The sequence below is a fragment of the Corythoichthys intestinalis genome, chromosome 7, assembly GCF_030265065.1.
Source record: "Corythoichthys intestinalis isolate RoL2023-P3 chromosome 7, ASM3026506v1, whole genome shotgun sequence".
NCBI classification, from domain to species: Eukaryota; Metazoa; Chordata; class Actinopteri; order Syngnathiformes; family Syngnathidae; genus Corythoichthys; species Corythoichthys intestinalis.
In genome coordinates this window covers 26204427-26211432 of record NC_080401.1, presented here as the reverse complement: position 1 = coordinate 26211432, position 7006 = coordinate 26204427, and positions in this window count along the sequence as shown.

Sequence of the window (7006 nt, the reverse complement as noted above, 5' to 3'; positions counted from 1 at the left end):
ATGCTACTTTGTTCTTTAACTTTTTCATAATTGACGGTTTAAACTATAGACTTAATGTGCTGGAATTGAAAGAAAAATAAATTCTGTAATTTTGTTCCTGTACATGACTATCTGAAGAGGAAAAAGGTAGGTCATCACAAAGCCTCACGTGTAGATATTAAACTGCAACACCCTCACGTTCACCTTCAGGCCGACCTCACCTGTTTGTCACGCAAGGGTAATGTTACTCCTTGATCATGTTCGTGCAAATTTCTATTGAAGCTGAAATATGACATATGCACCCATACAGTGCCATAAAAGTCAATGGAATGTCACAGCTGACATTAATCACTCTTTGGATGACAGCATGTGTAAAAATGTTTCTTGGTTTCTGTCAACACCTCAAATTGAATACTTTCTAAAGGTTTGTACTGATGTTTCCTACTGAAAAAAATATGTTTGGTGCACATCCTGGTAACCAGGTGTAACAGCTGATCTCAGATAACAACTGTCAGCCTGGAGACAAACCTCTCCTTTCGTTCCTATCACTTTCATATATTTACTAAGTGATGAAGGGGGAGAGGGGGAGGGATTTAGGTTCCCAACTTTGTTTACAGTTCCTGTAACTTCAATACATGAAAAGTTAGCCGTTGCAGTATTTGTGGAGAAAACTGGCTTGTCCTTGCTGGCCATAGTTACAGGATACACACAATTTCATGAAGCACATTTTTCATTTGGCATCACTTTAATCATTACTTCTAAAACACAATATGGCGGGATAAGAGCTGGAATCACTTGCAGTAAGGGTCTTGGACCCATTCATATCACACAACTGGTTTTCCTGACCCGGGTAGCAATTTCGATCAACAAAAGCCAGTTATTAACTTGATGAGAGACACCAGTGACTGTTGAAATTTTTATCATCAATTGAAACTTTATTTTTTTAGTTTTATCAACATTCTAAACGGTTTGGTGATGGTTCTTCTAAAACAGAAGATACACAGAGAATCAAGAGGTGAAAAGGATCTCCCCTTGCGTCTGCCCATTCTTCATATGGAGAGAGAAAGAAATTTAGCCAAGGTTTTTTGCCACAATCCCACTTTATAGTACTAATGGTTAGTTGGATTCCCCTAGCAATGCGAGTTAATTTAACTTGAGGGCAAATGGATTTAGCACAGGTGTCGGTGGTCCAGTCAGTCCAACGCTGATTATCCTCTGCCACCAGCATAGGCGGAGTTTGACCTTTGGGGCAGGGGGGCACAACATGGTGATGACTCCGAAAACGCAGTGTCTGCAATAAAATTAACTTACAAGAATATTTATAATAATAAGTTGACAATGAGCGTTTTTTGTTTTCCATCATTCTTGAGGGGAAATCTTAATCAGGCTGCTTAGGCAATACTTTTCGCCAAGATCGTCATCCATTGAATTATGGTATGCCTGTGTCGTGCCAATGTAGTTACCCCAGTCAGAATTTGTATCCCCTGGGTGGATCCATATGGAGGTAGATTTGTGTCTTTATTATTCAATAAAAAAGTTGCTTCAATCAAAAAAAAAATTGCTTCAATCAAAATATATATTTTCAACCAAAAAAAAAAAGTCGATTCAATCAAAAAAAAAAAAAAAAACTGTTTGAATGCAAAAGTAAATTTGAAACTCAAGAGGCATGTGGAAGCTATTTTTTTTTTTTTTTTTTTTAATTTTTAATTGAAGTTTTTCATTTTTTTGATTAAAGAAACTTTTTTGATTGAATTAACGTTGATTTGTGTTTGGGCCACATTTTGGCTTGGACATTTTGTCTTTATTATTCAATCAAAAAATAAGTTGCTTCAAAAAATATTTATTTTCAAAAAGAAAAATCAATCAAAAAAAAAAGAAGAAACATTTCAATCATGGAAAACTGTTTTTAATGTAAAAAAATATTCAAGATTGAAAAATTTGCATTTGAACACTTAACTTTTCATCGAAAAAGTTTTCTTTGATTGAAGCAATCCTTTTTGTGTTTGGGCCATATAAAAATTTCAATCACGGAAAAAGTTTTTGAATGCGAAAAAATATTTGAGATTGAAAATTTTGCATTTGAACACTTAATTTTACATCGAAAAAGTTTTCTTTGATTGAAGCAATCCTTTTTGTGCTTCGGCCATATTATTTGTGTCTAAATCATTTAATCCCCCCAAAAAGTTGCTTCAATAAAAAAAAAAAAAAATACTAAATCAAAGAAAAAAAATCATTTGAAAAATAAACTGGCCCTCTCCAAATTTTTTTTTAATTATATGCAACGCAAATGACCATCTAAGTTGCTAGTCACATGATCTGTTCGAAAAATAATTTTGACCCATTATAAAAAAAAATTTTTGTTAATTTCATTCATTTTTGTTGCAGTTTTATTGCCTTACAACTTTTATATATACAGGAAAGTCAAGTACATGCAATGACATTTTTCGGCCACCGGGGGGGCCTGAACACCCCCCCCCCCCCCCCCTGAAAATTCGCTTATGGCCACCAGTGTCGTCCATCCCCTATATTTACCTGTCAAGTAACAGGCCGACTGCTGACCATAACTATACGCACTACGAAAATGGCTATTGTACTGATAGGTTCTTTGAGAATAGCCATTGAAGTGATGGGCATGACTCAAGTAGCTCACTTTCATCAATAAGAGCCACCGCCATGGCATAGCACCCAGTGACCTGGAGCGACCAGTTCGTTCTGTTGGGAGAAGTAACATTTGCTTTCTGGTAAGTGCAATTCATTTCTTATTTCTAATGTTTTTCGTATGTAGTCAGTTAAGTTAGCTTCATTGTCTATTTCCTATTGTGTGTAAAAAGTGGTAGCAGCCGAGTGAGAGAGTGAGGGGTTAGAGTACAGCTGCCAGACTGCACACACATTTGTTGCTTGTGAAGCATCCACAGAGGCAACACCTACTGTATACAGTTGAGGTCAAAAGTTTACATACGCTTGTGAATAATAATGTCATGGCTCTCTTGAGTTTCCAGTTATTTCTACAACTCTGATTTTTCTCCGATAGAGTGATTGAAACAGATACTTCTTTGTCACAAAAAACATTCATGAAGTTTGGTTCTTTTATGACTTTATTATGGGTGAACAGAAAAAAGTGATCAAATCTGCTGGGTCAAAAATATACATACAGCAACACGAATTAGCAATTTCTTGTGAGTGATTATTGACTTGAACAATCATTGACTTGAACAAGTCAGGAAAGTCACTTGTAGCCATTTCAAAGCAGCTGGAGGTCCCAAGAGCAACAGTGTAAACAATTGTTTGTAAGTATAAAGTGCATGGCACTGTTTTGTCACTGCCACGATCAGGAAGAAAACGCAAGCTATCACCTGCTGCTGAGAGAAAATTGGTCAGGAGGGTGAAGATTCAACCGAGAATCACCAAAAAGCAGATCTGCCAAGAATTAGAAGCTGCTGGAACACAGGTGTCAGTGTCCACAGTCAAGCGTGTTTTGCATCTCCATGGACTGAGAGTTTGCTGCTGATCACATGGACAAAGATAAAACCTTCTGGAGGAAAGTTCTGTGGTTAGACGAAACAAAAATCGAGCTGTTTGGCCACAATGCCCAGCAATATGTTTGGAGGAAAAAAGGTGAGGCCTTTAACCCCAAGTACACCATGCCGACCGTCAAGCACGGTGGTAGTAGTATTATGCTGTGGGGCTGTTTTGCTGCCAATGGAACTGGTGCTTTACAGAGAGTAAATGGGATAATGAAGAAGGAGGATTACCTTCAAATTCTTCAAGATAACCTAACGTCATCAGCTCGAAGATTGGGTCTTGGGCGCAGTTGGGTGTTCAAACAGGACAATGACCCCAAACACACATCAAAAGTGGTAATGGAATGGCTAAATCAGGCTAGAATTAAGGTTTTCAAATGGCCTTCCCAAAGTCCCATTGAGAACTTGTGGACAATGCTGAAGAAACAAGTCCATGTCAGAAAGCCATCAAATTTAACTGAACTGCACCAATTCTGTCAAGAGGAGTGGTCAAAGATTCAACCAGAAGCTTGCCAGAAGCTTGTGGATGGCTACCAAAAGAGCCTAATTGAAGTGAAAATGGCCAAGGGACATGTTACCAAATATTAGCGCTGCTGTATGTATATTTTTGACCCAGCAGATTTGATCACTTTTTTCTGTTCGCCCATAATAAAGTCATAAAAGAACCAAACTTCATGAATGTTTTTTGTGACAAAGAAGCATCTGTTCCAATCACTCTCTCAGAGAAAAATCAGAGTTGTATAAATAACTGAAAACTCAAGAGAGCCATGACATTATGTTTTTCACAAGTGTATGTAAACTTTTGACCACAACTGTATATACAGTGGTACCTCAACATACGATCACTTCGACACACGATCTTTTTTACATCCAACACAAAATTTGACTTGCCATTTGTTTCTACATCCTACGACATGCTCGAAATACGACGATTTATGACAGCGCCGCAGTTTCTTTGTTTTTCCGCAACAGCAGATTTTCTCATGAGAGAAATCAACATGGGTTCCAACAACGTTAGTGCAGGTGGCGATAAAGATAAAAGGTGAGGCTTACCATTGAAATGAAGATAGATGATAGAAAAATATGAGCGTGGGGTGCGCATCCGTGAACTGGCTCACCATTACGCCGTAGACAAGCAATGATATTGGCGATCCTCCTCCGTTTGCGAGTCTTTATAAGTTAAGGTGACAATTATTATTATCGCAACATCGCCAAATAGAACGCCAGCTTCCCTAAGTTTTTGATAATTTATTTCAGAACTTGTACAACATAACATGCCTACTGACCGTCGCAGTTGCACAAGTGAAGTGAAAGTAAAAAGTCCTCCCTCACTCTGACACGTCAACCACGCGGTATGTTCAGGTACGCCACGCAAAAATACATCTGCCACTTTAGAACCCGATTCGTCATACTATTACAGGTATTATTACTATTAGATCATATTATTATTCCGATTTTTTAAAAAATAATTTATTTGTTTTGCTCTGTGTTATTGCTATATGCATTAGTTCCAGCAGTATTTATTAAGGATTTAGTGTTGGTTTTCGGGCAGTGGAACGAATTAATGGAATTAGAATGTATTCTTATGGGAGAATCCTACTTGAGATACGACCATTTTGACTTACAAACAAGGTGCTGGAACGAATTGACTTCATATGTAAAGGTACCACTGTAAACACCTCTTATACTGTTTATTGTGCATTTTCAATTGAGGTCAAATACTTGCAGTGAGTTTGTCTGATTATTTTTGATGATGTGCGGACGCTAACTGATACATGCTAATCGTTTGTGTGGATTGTTATTGCTGTATTATCAGCCAGTTATAAACTCGAATCGGAATTGCTGTTATTGAAAATAAAACTAATTTAATTTCATTTTTATTTTGGTTTCGTTCTGCAAGTTTTGATGTCATGAGCAGTTGAATAAAGTCAGCAAACCACACGGACGTCTGACATAATCATTTCAGAGCTTAGCTCGCTGTCTTGCTAGGATTTAGGTCCAACGTCTTGGCGAGGACAGTACAATGACATATAATACATGTTTTTGGTTAGTTATTTTGAGATTTGGAGGGTGTTTAGGGGTACTTAAAGGGTTGATTCCGACTTACGAGAAAATTTGGGTTACGTCACCAGCCCAGGGAGTACCTGTACTGGATTTTTCACAACCCATCATTAGCATTAGTTGTGGACTCATCCTCCCCTGTCATACCTACAGTCATTTTTTCCTGTCTTCCATTTTCCTGTTTTATCGGTTAGTAGGGGTATCCCCTCCTAACTGTCTCCAGTCAGTAAAGGAAGTCGTAATGATCTTTTAACGCTACTCATAGCTATTATTATTATTATTATTTGACAATTATTTTTTGATTGAATAATAAAGACAGAAATGACCAAGCCAAAATGTGGCCCAAACACAAATCAACATTACTTCAATCAAAAAAAAAAAAAAAACTTGACTTCAAACACCCCCCAAAAAAATCAAAGAAAAATAGCTTTCATATGCATTTTCTGAGTTTTTTGAGTTTTAAATTTATTTTTGCATTCAAACACTTTTTTTTTTTTTTTTTTAATTGAAGCAACTTTTTGGGGGGGTTGAAAATATATATTTTGATTGAAGCAACTTGCAACTTTTTTTGATTGAACAATAAAGACACAAATCTACCTCCGTATGGCTCTGCCCAGGGGAAACAATTTTTGACGGGGTGAACTACATTGGCACGACACCGGCTGGCGTACCATATTCAATGGATGACGATCTTGGCAAAAACAATTCCCTAAGCAGCCTGATTTAGAATTCCCCTCAAAAATGATGGGAAACAAAAAACACTCATTGTCAACTTATTATTATAAATATTCTATAAAGTTTAATTTTATTGCTGACACTGCGTTTCAGGGTCATCAACATAATGTGCCCCCCCCCCCCCGCCCCAAAAGTCAAACTCCGCCAATGCAAATAACTCTTTATTGCCAATTGTATCACATTTGATACACCTACAATTTCATCATTTTGAGAGTAATTCGAAATTTGGCATTTCTTTTTGAAAATAAAGATGGATGTAAGTCAACACGTGCATCTGCAGGTTCCATGAGAAAAAAACAGCATTTAGCAAGGATTATAGATATTAGAGCGCTTATTACAGATATTTATTTTGACATTTGTTTTTAAAAATTTGAAAAAAAAAAAAAGAAAGGTTTCATTAGGACCTTATTTTTCAAATTTTGAGATTCTCTGATAATTATTTCATGTTGCAGGTCTTTCAGGGATAATAATAGTTTTAGTGTAAAAACATAATTCTGAACTCATTGTACTCCACAAAGCGTGCAACCTCACTTTTAGACCCTTTAGCATCATCTGCTGGTGGTTTCTATCTAACTCACGAAAACGTGCGAAAACACAACAGGCCAATTATAAATGTCTGGGCAACTGTTTAACAATGACAAAGAAACCAACACAATATGCGCAATAAAACTCCCTCATTTTACGTGTTATGTAGGGAATGCGTCAATTTA